Raw genomic sequence first — 13,449 nt, forward strand, 5'->3', positions numbered from 1 at the left:
TAAAAACAAGGGGGCTTAATTTGGCGACAGAAAGACATTCTTAGAGGCCTCTCTCTCACTTTTATTTCCCTCTTTCCATTATTTTCTATATTTTTGCATGATACAAACAAATTCATCTTATATAAATAAAAACTAAGGAATCCCTGTTCATTCTGTTAACAAGTTCTTCATATTCTTACATTAACTGAACTTCTCTCATAAATTAGATCTTCAATTAAAAAAACCTCAGGATCTTGGAAATTTATGGAACTAAAGATGCTAGATAATAGGGGTTCCTTGTAATTCAAAACCAGATTTTTTAGTTGGGTATTTACTATATATTGTAAATATCATTATGTTTTGTGAAGAGTCAAATTATCTTAGATTTTGCTGTGTCTTCCAGAGATCAGCTTGAGGGAACATTTGTGGAGTTATTGACATCCTGTGGTCTGAAGAGAGAGGCCAGGCTCCCAGTTTGGATTGCAATTACCTCCTTACTTCAGGATGCTGTAACCCATTAATGGACTGAATGTAGTTGGTCCTTTATGAGTTGGTACAATGAGTCCAGCCTGGTCACATGAATGGAATGAGGATTTTCCAGAAGTGAGAGCAATGGTAGCAACAGTAGGGAAAGGAGAATGCCCTCATTATACATTGAATGCTCAGCAGTATCTTGCAGGATATTTCAAGATGCCCATCTCTTTATGTGTGTGTGTGTGTGTGAAAGAATGGATGATAACTGAAAGGAAAGCAAGGAACAGGGAGGTGGGTGAGCAAGAAATGAAAGACGGAGACCAGGCACAGATACACACAAGAGTTTATTTTTCAGAGCTGACAAATGAAGACCATATTTATAGGAGAGAGGCAAAACAGGCTCGAGTTCTGGAACTTTTATGGGGGAGGCTCAGGAATCAGAGCTGGGGGTCCTAATGCGGGCAGGTAAGGGTGGAGTTTGCATGAGGGAGTGGGGCGCCTTTCTCAGAAAGGTCCTTGGACAGGAAAGTGAGGTTTTTCTTAAAATGGCGGCTGTCACTATAAATGGTCATCCAGATGCTAAGCAAGGATCTTACAATAACTACTGGGCAGAAACCTTGGCAGTTTAGTGATTTGGGTTGGCTTGGGCCTTAGGAATGTGGTTGGGACTGTATCGAGAGAAGTGACTCAGAATTCCAAGTGTGATAATGCTTTGTGTTTCTCAACAGCATCATGTTCTTGTCATTTTGCTTAGTATCAAGCCAAGAGCATTAGAATCATCATGGAAGGACAATTTCTTCTACAGTCTGATCAAGCAGGCCTAGGATGTGGGGGGATGGGGCTTTGTTGTCTTACAATAATCAAACTGGACATAAGAAGCAAACTGATTAAGCATTCTGAATAGAAAGACAAATAAACTGTCTGTGTGGCACCTTTTTTTAAACTTTATAAGTTTCTCATTCTTAGGATCATTCACTGTCTAGCAAGTAACACTGCCTTGACCTTCAACAATGATTCCTGGAAGCCCACAGGGAAATCAGACAGCAAGCAATGGCTTCATCCAAAGCAGGATTTTAATTTAGCATTTCTGGAACACAAACTGAAATGGATGCCATAAGAGCTTTAAGTAGGTGTCACCATTGCTTAATGAGTTGAATCATATGTATCGTTGTACTGGTCAGTCAAAGAAAGTCACCACCCAGACCATTTAAGATAAAAAGGCATGAGAAACAAAGTAATAAAATATATGTTCTCCTCTAATTCTCCAGCACTTTTTCTTCACTGTGATTGATTAGAGGAGTGATTTCTAAAAGGCATTATTTATTCTTTAAACAAATTTTTATTGAGGACCAGCTGTGTGCAAAGCATTATTCTAGGCTATGTGTAAATGAACACCAGCACATGGACAGGTATAAAAAAGGGGACAAATAGCATGGTAAGGAAAAGTGTGAGCACAGAAATTCTTTCTTATTTCTTCCTACCTTTGTTTTGTGACAACTCTATTTCATCATTGACCCAAAAGGATATATTAATAACTTGACAGCTGGTAATGTTTCTCTCGATCCCCTTATTATTTCTTTCTGTGGCAAAAAAGCTGGGAGAGCTTGTCTGACCTAACTTTCCTATGCACATGCATGAATATACTACAGTGAATCTCAACATCATGTACATCCACAAGAGACTAACTTAAAAAAAAAAGATAGATAAATAAATAAATAAATAAATAGATAAATAAATAAATAAATAAAAATAAATAGCAGAATGGTCAGTAGAGGAAAGGGAACCGGAGTGGGAGGAGGGAGAGGGTAAGGGTAAGCACTGGTAACTGAACTGGAACAAATTATATTACATGTATTTATAATTATGTCAAAATGAATCTATCGCCCACGGTCCCGCCAGGTCGATGGAATTGGGATCACTCTGCGTGGTTTGGGCTGGCAGCAAAAAGACCACATGGACACGAAAGTAACTTTTTCACAAATGGGGGTTGCAGAGGGCTCTATGACCTCAAGGGTCCTCTTCTACAGTGGAATGCAAGAGAGTGCATGCACTCAGAATCTCTCTATTAGGGAAAGGACATTTGATAGAATATTCTACCCAAATAAGGCAGGGGATAATGTTTCAAAGGGGGGTTGCCCAAACCCATTGGGTAATGCTCAAGTCCAGAGCTGAAGCACTTCCTTACAGAGTGAAGGTAAATGTCACTTGCTATGCACAGCACGTGGCATCTGTGGCCAGTCCAATAACCTCTTTACTCAAGGCTGAGAGGGGATGCTTGGCTAGTGGACAGGGTGGCCCCCCACATAAATCCTAATGCTATGTATAGCTAATGTGAACCAATAAAATGGGAAAAACATTCAGTAATGAAAAGGAAAAAAATTCTGGCTTTTTAAGATAATGGGTTACTGGACTCAATGGAAGAAATCCTGAAAGGAAAGAATTGCTTCTAAAAACTTTAAAGGGCAAAAGGATATAGGGGAAATCTACTCAGCAATGTGTTTTTACTATGTTCATAACTGCTTCAAGGCCAATATCAGAAAATACATGATGGAGTATGAGGAGAAAATTTGAACATGTGTGATATGGAATGAGAATATGCTCCTGGGAAAGTAAAGGCTACCTCCCATCTATTTAACTCTCCATGATGGGTATCTAGCACAGGGTATGATACATAATTGGTGCTCATTCCATTTCTTGTGTGAATGAACACATGTAATGAGATAATGAGTATAAATGTATGAGAACTGAAGTGAAAGGAAAGAATATACAATGAGGGTTAATTCTGGAAGACTTCATAGGCTTTGGGATGGGCATCATTGGGAATGGAAGATTTGGAATGCTAGAGGACAATATTCTAGGCAGAGGGAGCTGGAGGGATAGAGGCAGAGAGGCTGCAGTTTGAAGGTGGGAAAGGAGAATGTTTTATAGTAGAATAAGTTCTAAGCTGGTGACCAAGAAAACAGAAGGGCCTAAAGGTAAGTTAGGACCAGTTAATGGGAGACCTCAAGGGCTCCATCTGACTTTAATCTGATGGTCAGTGAGGAACCATCAGGGCTTTTTTAAAAATTGTTTTTAGTTATATAGGACAGCAGAATTCATTTTGGCATAATTATATAAGCATGGAATATATCTTAATCTAATTCTGACCCCAGTACCTCTCCTTACCCTTTCTTTTCCCCACCTCCTGCTCCCTTCCTTCTATTGATCTTTCTGCAATTTTACCCGTAGTTATTGTTTTATTTAGCTTTTTCACCACTGTGACTGAAAGACCCAACCAGAACAATTTTAGAGGAGGAAAAATTTATTTGGAGGCTCATGGTTTCAGAGGTCTCAGTCCATAGACAGCAGGCTCCATTCCTTGGGGCTCAAGGTGAGGCTGAACATCATGGCATAAGAGTGTGGTGTAAGGAAGCAGCTCACATGATGATCAGGAAGCAGAGACTCCACTGGCCAGATGCAAGTATCTACCCCAAAGCCATACCCTCAATTCCCACCTCCTCCAGCCACACCCTACCTGCCTTCAGTTACCACTCAATTAATTCCTTCAGGGGACTGTCTCACATGTGAGCTTTTGGGGGACACCTCACTTCCAAACCATAAAAACTATTTATTTTTTAAGAATTATTTTCTTGAGGATGTACATAATGGTGAGATCCACTATAGCTCTTAAAGAGAGAACAAAAAGTGTATTTTACAAAGAGGCACATCTTTATTTTGCCTTATAGGATTTGTGTTTTCTAGTTATCATTCTTGTCACCATCACTATCACCACCTTTAATTAACATTTAGTACTCAAAGTTTAGAAAACAATAGTCAAATTCCCTATTAAATTTGGTGACTTCACCACATGCATTTACCTTTTTTTCTTCCCAATACCAAAATTATGTAATGGAATGGAAATGCATAAACTCATGGCAATAAAGAGAATGCTGTAAGGTGGGGTGGGAGCAGATGAGAAAGTTCTACAAATTTCTGGAAGACAGAACACATATGCAAGAGTTCACACTAGTGAACAAAACAGGCAAAAAACACCATAGCACATAAAAAATGCAGAGGGGCCATAGTTAAAGAGGGCACATCTTGTCTTGCTGAACTATAGCTATAGATAGGGAGAAGATATGAGAAACTAATTGGAAGTCTGACTATGAAACAGAAATCTCAACCATTCATCTTGAATTCAGTGCATGTAGTATGTCTATCACTCAAGGAAAAAAATAAAGAATTTTACTCAAAATAAACTGAATGTCACCTGATAAAAATTTCTATATTCTGCCATTTAATAGCTACACAGTCAGCAATATACAAATTTGCAGAACTCCTATCATTTATTTCTCCCCCAACTTCCACCTTCACAGTGGGCACTTAAAGAAAACCTCCATTTTGGGAAAAAAACAACACTTAGGTAAATAAACAGATAAATGTAATTCCAGAGGTAGGAGACAATTTGAAGGGGAAAAGAGAGTTTGAAATTCAGAAGGAAAAATACTGTATTAATACAAGTACAGGATATTATAAAATATGAAAAATCCAAGAACACAAACACTTAGAAATTAAAAACATTTTTATGAAGTAAAAGTGTATGGAAGAGTTGGAAGATAAGGTGAATAAAAATCTTCTCAAAAATAGAGTATATTTGTCAGGGAAACAGAACCAATAGGAGATATCTGTACCTATATCTTTCTATATATCTATATCTATGTAAGAAGGAATTGGCTTGTGGGATTGTAGGGACTGACTAAGCAAATCTAAACTTCAGAGTGGGGATAGGTGGATCAGGGGATGGGGCGTGATGGATAAGGGTGCAGGGTTTCTCTTTGAATTGACAACTGTATCCTAAAATTGTGCTGACTGATGTACAACTATATGACCATTCTAAAAACCATTGCATTATCCACTTTAAATGGGTGCATGGTATGGTATAGTATGGTACGGAAGTTGTATCTCAATAAAGCTGTTGTTCAGAAAGTTCATGATATCTAACTGGAAGCTCTTCAAGAGGAAAACATGCTATTATCTGGCCAGTCTAGAGCAATTTTTACAAAGAGCTCTCTAACCTATACTGTCTTCTAGTTTAACCTGGACTCACTATGTTTTCTGAATTTATGTCAGCCACTTTCTTTTGGTAGCTCACAGCAGCTGTGCCCTTGACTGAACTTTCACTTCAGACCCAGCTCCTCCCTCTAGCTGGTCTGTAGTGCTTGTCCTGTTCACCCAGGTCTGCACATGTGTCAGGGTCCGTATACGCATCTCCACCAGCCCCAATACTGCCTCCCCCACATGAGTCTGCCAGGCAATTTGTAGCACATCATGAAATTAGCCTTCCCTGAGCCAATGCTGGTACATCCTTCCCAAAGTAATGCTTACCAGTTTCAACACAGGTGAGGCTGGGAGACCACTGGTCAAGATGCTGAAAAGGAGGTTCTCACACTAGCAGGGAATTGTAAAGGAATGGCCAGTGCTTTTCAAAGTTTAATGTGTATACAAATCAGCTGAATCGACTGGGGATCTTGTTAAGATGTGGATGCTGATTCAGCAGTTATGGAGCCTGAGGTTGTGCATGTCTAATTAGCTCCCAGGTGACACTCCAGCTGCTGGTCGAGGACCCTAATTTGAGTACCAAGGTGCCAGACCATCTCTGAGTTCCATTTCAACTCTGACATTCCATCTTGTACTTGATCAAGGTGATCACACACCCAGCTACTTCCCATCCCACACTGTTAATGCAATCCCCAAACTGCTCCTGCAAAGGGTTTTCTCTGCAGGTCCTTGTAGTTCAAGTTTCAATGTAACAGAATGGAAAATGCTTTTCTCTTATGCAACATAATGTTGCTAGCATTAAGCAGTAGATTGGCCAAATATGGAACATAAAATACGATCAAAGAACTATTGGAACATCTCTGTCTCTCCAAAGTTAATTAATTTCTGGGGAATGTTTTTTATTTGACTTATATTTAAGTGTCATTTGTGAATAGATGGTATATAAAACCATTTCTTGAAATTGGCAAAGTGTGCCAGGAATAAGAGAGAGAACTCTAAAGTGCCATGATAATTTTTATCACAACCATAGATTTACAAGCTTACAAGGTCAGTAGGGTAAAATCTATAGATTTACAGGTTACACTAATTGTTATCATCACTGTTACTATTAATTTTATTATTCATTTAAATAAGAATAATTCATTAAAATGGTTTAAAAAGTCAATTTGTGCAGAAAATGTATAATAAAAAGTACGTTGTCCTGGATATCACCCCTTCCCAATTGCATCTGTTTTAAAATGACTCTAGCCTTTTTTGTAGGTTCCTCCAATATACAATTCAAATAAATGAATCCTAACTTTTTCTGTGGATTGATTCTGTGAGTAGAAAAACAAAAAAAATGCATTATTTTAGCTATGTAATATTATTTCCTGCCAGGTGACGTAGTATACTATGACTATACTATGACATGTCCTTTCTCCAAAGCTATTTCTTGAAGTTTCTAATTGTCTTTTTATTGCAGTAATAAATTAGATCCTTTAAATTGAGATATTCTTAGTCAAGGAATGCTTACTTTATTAGTTAAAAGTGTCAGAAACAACAATTAATTGTACATTACAAAATAGTTATTAGAGAGGAATTTGAATATTCCCAACACAAAGAAATGAGGTAATGGATAAGCCAATTACCGGGATCTGATTGTTGCATACATAGTGTAGACAATTTTTGAAATATCATCTTGTAGCCCATGAATATGTACAATTATTACATGGCAATTAAAAAGTTAATAATAAATTAAACATTTAAAAACTGTCAGAAAATTCCCAGGTTTTCTTTCATTACTGTAACATGGTTTTTGGACCTGTCTGAATTTTGTTTTGTCCCTGACCCATCCTTATTCCTAGTTTTTAGTAAAGTCAGAGCTCAGATTTCTTCCGGATACAGGATAAGAGGGAATATACAGCTCTTCAAAGCTTGCTCTGGAGTAAAAGACCAGCAAACCTTAGATTATTATCTGAGCACTGGAAGGTCAAGGTTCCTTTCTTTTACATCAGTATTTTTAAACTTTAGTTCACTACTCAATAGTGGGTCATGAAATCAATTTACTGGGTTACAACTAATATTTTTTAAGAATGAAATTGAGTAGAATAGACAGATTTCATCATCCATAGTAAAGTTCAAGTATTTTTAAAATAATATGTATGTGAATATATTTGGATGTGTGCTCAGGTTACATGTAAAATAGATATATTATTTATTTAACTGTTGGTTGCTGTCATAAAGGCTCAAAAACACTCCTCTTTTGTATGCCGAGTGGGTCTTTGGCTCTAATCCTGGTTTGGAAGTTGCTCTGCTTGCCCACTGTATACACTCTCCTTGGGATTAAGGTTCTGAGACTTCAGTTTGTCAAACGGAAATTTGGATTCTGCTCCTCTTTCCTGGGATGCATCTTCCCAGGTAGGTTACTAAGACCTGCTATGGTTCAAGATCATGCTGGATTTGTAGGCTTCATCTTTACTGGGACTCCTGATGGGAAACCTTTGGTTTCCCTCAGTGCCTTACCTGGTATATTGACACCCAGAACAGATCATTTCTTGATCAAATTATTTTCAGGGATAATCATGGTTTAAAATTAATAATAATACTGGCTAGCAAGGAAATGCAGACATTGATAATTTTCTTTGAATATATTATTCCAGTAAATAAAATAATTAAAATAAAAGATCACAGTACAAAAAAGATAAAAGGTATAGATGAATACTTTCTAATTACATTATTGTCATTTTGAGAAAGAGAGGGGGAGGGGACATGGGAAGAAACACTTCTGAAAAGATGATTGCCACCAGGTCCAGAGATTTTAGTTTACATATATATTATGGCATTAAAATAACTGAAATAAATATACTTGGTACAATGGTGCATGCCTATAATCTAGGTTACTCAGGAGGCAAAGGCAGGTGGATTGCAAGTTTAAGGTCAGCCTCAGCAACTTAGCCAGGCTTGAAGCAATTTAGTGAGACACTACCTCAAAATAAAAAATAAAAAAGGGCTGAGAATGAGTGTCCCTGGGTTCAATTCATGGTACCAAATAAAAAAAGAAAGAAAGAAATAACTGATTTCTGTTTCTATACCTCTACAATCATTTATTGTTTATTTTATATATACATATTTTTTTTTGGTACTGGAGATTAAACCCAGGGCTTCAAGAATGCTAGGTCAATGCTCTCTACCACTGAGCTACATTCCCAGACCTGTTTTGTAATTTTACTTTGAGACAAGGTCTTGTTAAGGTTGCTGAGACTAGCCTCAAACTTGTGATCTTCCTGTCTCAGCCTCCTAAGTAGCTAGGATTATAAGCATGTACTACCATGTCCACCAAAATCTACTATTTAAATATAAGGATGATTTGGATCACAGGAGATGAAAACAGGAACTTCATTCAAATTGGCTCATGTCATTCAGAACTGTCTTCTCTAGAAATGTAGCTGAGTTCATGTGTATGGAGTTGGGAATGTAACTAGGAGTTCTTTGATTCACTTCCTTGAAAATGTCATGTTGATTAAAAAATAAACAATGAAAAATGCTATTTTAAAGTTTACATATATATTATGGCATTAAAACTTAAAAAGTAACTGTAGCAGCAAGAGATCTTTCTGGGGAAAAACAAGGACTATTTTCTCACCCACTTGTTTAGTATTACCAGTGCATGGTGAAAATAAAGCAGACCACACAAGGTGATGTTATTGATGTTTTAAAATCATCTACAAACAATGCACCCCCTTATTGTCTGTACCTGGAACTGACCGTTCCCACTGCCTCACCTGTGGTAAGCCAAATATCAGGAAGAAAAGGTACTCCCACTCTATCATTGGTTCTTTTGAGAATGTGTTTAGAGCCCTTGAATAGCATTAGGGAAATGAACCTGTGGAACACAACACAATGAATTTTGCTCACAGCTAGCCCCTCATTTTCTTTTGCTGGGCTCTAAGCCAGGAAACAGGTTTATGGACTTTTCTTGGCTCCAAGGGAGCACTCCCAGTGAGTATGTATGGAGAGGTGTTGGGTGGACTAAGGAAAACCCACAGAAATGAATTTGGCTACACAGTCTTCATAAAATGCATGTATATGCCAATGGGAGGAAAGCCCTGGACACTCCATAACACTCCTCAGATAAACTAAAATCTAATCTAAATCTTGGGTTATATTTGCCAGTATATCACAAGTTCACTTGATCCCATGCGCCCCCCCCCCATTCCCTCTCTGCTCCCCACATCCATTCTCAGTTGGTTTTCTCTCAGTTACAAAAACCAACTCAAAATAAACTTTCCTCAGATTCACTAATCTGAGCCATGAATCTCTTCGATTTGCCTTTGCTTTTATTTTTCTCACTTTTCAAGCAGGGGATTGCATGAGAACAACTCACTCTGCCTTCAGCATTATAAATGTGCCTCCTCAGTTTGCTCTCTCAGTTGTTTCAATGTCAAGGGTCTTAATTTTGTGTGTGTGAAGCTTACCAAGTTAAGTCCACCCAACCTAGTCTACAATTCAGAGCCCAAGGGGGTAGATTCTTCCAGGGAGAACAAGATTTGAAAAATAGGGCTGCAGTTATAGCTCAGTGGTAGAGAGAGCACTTATCAGCACGTGTGAGGCACTGGGTTTGATCCTCAGCACCACATAAAAATAAATAAATTAATTAATTAAAGGTATTGTGTCCATCTACAACTAAATTTTTTTTTTAAGATTTGGAAAATGGAAGAACATCTTCGTTCTAGTGAAATCATTTCAAACACTAACTCGCTGGTTCCAAACCATTTTCCCATCTTATTTGGAGCTCAACATTCTCTTGCCTAAATTCTGTGTAAGAACCAGCTTAGGCTTCTTGATTTTTCTTCATTTTATACACACTTGTGGCCTGCCTTGTATTGTTGGGCCTCCTTCTGGTCTCAGTGACAGCTTGGCCTGTGCTTCCCCTTCAGCTTTCAACCAGCTAAGAAGGTGCTTCCATTTTTGAAGCTTCAGTTTTGACATCTGGATCTTCACTGGTCTATTATTCCAGCCAAATGGTCTTTGTCCTTCCCCTATATTCCTTACTGTGCTGTTGTCCTATGACTTGCAGAAACCACTGCTCTGCACTGTAGATATTCATTTGGGTATCTTATGCAGTCAATAGACTATAAACCACCACAAACCATGAAGATATGCATCTTGAACAATTTTGCATCCACTATAGTATATAGCACATACACTAGAGGAGTGTATGCATAGTAAATTTCTTAGTGGATAATAACTTGAAAATTAAGAAAATGAGAGTAACAAAACATTTGCACCAATTTGAGGATATGTGTGTATACAAAGCTACTATTTAAAAAACCTGCCATGGTTACATTAATATAAAGCCAAACCTTTCAAAACAATAAGGAAAAGAAAAATACTCCAAAAGGTAATTTGGAAATGATATGAATATTTTTTCCATATGTTTATTTAGATAGCTATGTTTTTTTCTTTTGTGGAATGTTTGTTTACTATCAATAGCAATCAAGGACATACAAATTAAAATAATAGCACAAAAACCATTTTGGGGCAACTGGGGAAAGTTTTGGGTAAAAAGTGTGATACCTACTGTTGGGAAGAGTTCCACATGGAATCTCATACTGCTGGGAGATGGTAAAGGGAGAGAACCTTTCTGAATGGCAGCTTGTATCAAGAGACTTAAAATGTGCATATTCTAACTACTTTGGAAAAACGTTTGACAGTATCTACTGAAGCTGAACATATGCCATCGTTACGACCTAGCAATTCTTCTCCTAGGTACATATCCAACAGAAGTGTGTACATATGTTCATCAAAAGACTGTTCTGGAATCTTCATAGCAGCATTATTCATAATAACCCCAAATCAGAAAGTACTCAAATGCCTATCAACACTAAAATGGATAAGAAAGTGTGACATATGCACACCACGGAATATCATCCAGAAATGAGACTGAAGAAGTGATTGCTACACCCATCTACAGGGATGAATTGCACAAATGACATGTGTTGAGTGAAAGGACCCAGAAGAAAAAAAAAAGAGTATGTCCCATATGAATAATTCCTTTTATATTGAGGCTTCAAATAAGGTAAAACTTATTTCTTTTGTGAAATATAAGGATGCTGGTTACCTTTGGGGGATTAGGAACTGAGAAAGTGGATTTAGGAGTGCTGGCAATATTTTTTGATCTGGGTGTTATGTGTTGGTTCCATGGTTGTGTTCACTTGATAGAAACTCATCAAAGCAATTCACTTCTGATTTGTGAACTTTTCTGTGTGTATGTTGTGCTTCAGTAAAAAGTATTTAAAGTCTGAATGCTCTTTGGCCCAGTAATTTCACAACTAGTACTTTATCCTGGTGAAATAATTATAGATGTCCACAAAGAATTTATAAGGCAAGGCATTTTACTCAAAGTATTCCTTTGAACAGTGAGAAATTGAAAATCATTGAACAATAGAGAAGTGGTCAAACATATTATGATAGGATATTTACATCCCCAGAAAGTCATGTTTATGATGACTATATAATGGCATAGGAAAATATGATTTCATGTAAAGTAAAAACAAAGCAGAAGGCTCAACTGTATCCAAAGAAATGTATTCATGTTCAAGGCCAACACTGACTATTTTGGAGGGTAGATTTCAGGTGATATTATTTTCTTCTTTATATTTTAATTTGTAATCTAAATTGTATGCAATGATTACATTATTACTTTATAATCATAAAATATATTTAATTTTCTTATAATGTCATGATCCAAACAGGTTCGAGTCTTTTTTTTTTTTTTTTGCCTATGAAAGCAGAAAAGTGCCTTGGCCCTCAAGTCAATTGTCTCTCTCCAGGCCTCCTGACTCCAATAGAAGTATCAGAAGCCCATGGAAAACCTCACAAATCCTGGAGGGAGTTAAAAAGTGAATTAACCTCATTTCTGAACAGCAAATGTAGACTGGCTATAGGAGATAGAAATTGTAGGAGGGAGGAAGCTAGATAAGAGGAATACATTATTTTCCCCTTTCCCAGACTTACAAAGAATTTCCCATCCATGGGCTGGGAGAAAGAACTGTTGTAGAAGCTCCCTGTTCTCTTTCATCCAGAGTTCCAGAGTTGGATAGTAGCAGCAAAGGACAAACCCTGGGTGCTGTGTGTGAGGCTGAATGACAACTATCTCGTGCTTCTCATGAGGACATGGTTTAATGTCCTGAGCTGAAGGAGTGCAGCATTTCTTGGATTATGGCATCATGACTTTATGAATTGATCTATACTATAAGCAAATGATTCTACATTTTAACTGTAATATAGACAGTTCATCTTAGTTATGTTTATTTACAAAACATCTTTAAATAAGTGTAGAGAAATTCATGATGGTTCTCAAGACAGAACATCTTGTTCTGATTGTTTTATGGTCAAAGGGTTACTAATGCAATAATTTTCAGAATGTTCAGAACATTTTCCCAGGTCATAAACTATTTGCTGAGTGGAAGGTCCTAGTTAAAAGTGTTATAAAATGTCAAAATCAGTCCTGTTCAAATGCCTCATATCTGTAATTATGTTCATTGCAAGTGCTAAAATATTAACTATTATATAAACAATGTAACTGTGTGACCTGCACCTCAATAACTTGATAAGAAAAGGAGGTACTTTGTGAGAATTAAGTACAATATGTGTCTATCTACCTAGTTAGAATGTCAATTGGTGGGAATGAAAGAGAAGTGTATATAACTGAAGAGACATTGTGCCAGAGGGATGGTTAGCTTTGTACATCAAATAAAAACCTGGAAAATGGTTTGGAGGAAAAATGTCCTTCCCTCTGAAAGGACCCCATCAGTTTTACTACAGGTTACATATTCCTAATGTGGCAGCAATTCAGAAAGTTATGGAGGGCCAATTTCATCCAATCATATACCTTCTTATTACCTGCTTTGATGCTTCATGAAGATGGAGACCATGTAGTCTTGTTTACCACTGTATTCCTCATGTGCACACAGTTTG

The sequence above is a fragment of the Marmota flaviventris genome, chromosome X (genome assembly GCF_047511675.1).
Source record: "Marmota flaviventris isolate mMarFla1 chromosome X, mMarFla1.hap1, whole genome shotgun sequence".
Taxonomy (NCBI): domain Eukaryota; kingdom Metazoa; phylum Chordata; class Mammalia; order Rodentia; family Sciuridae; genus Marmota; species Marmota flaviventris.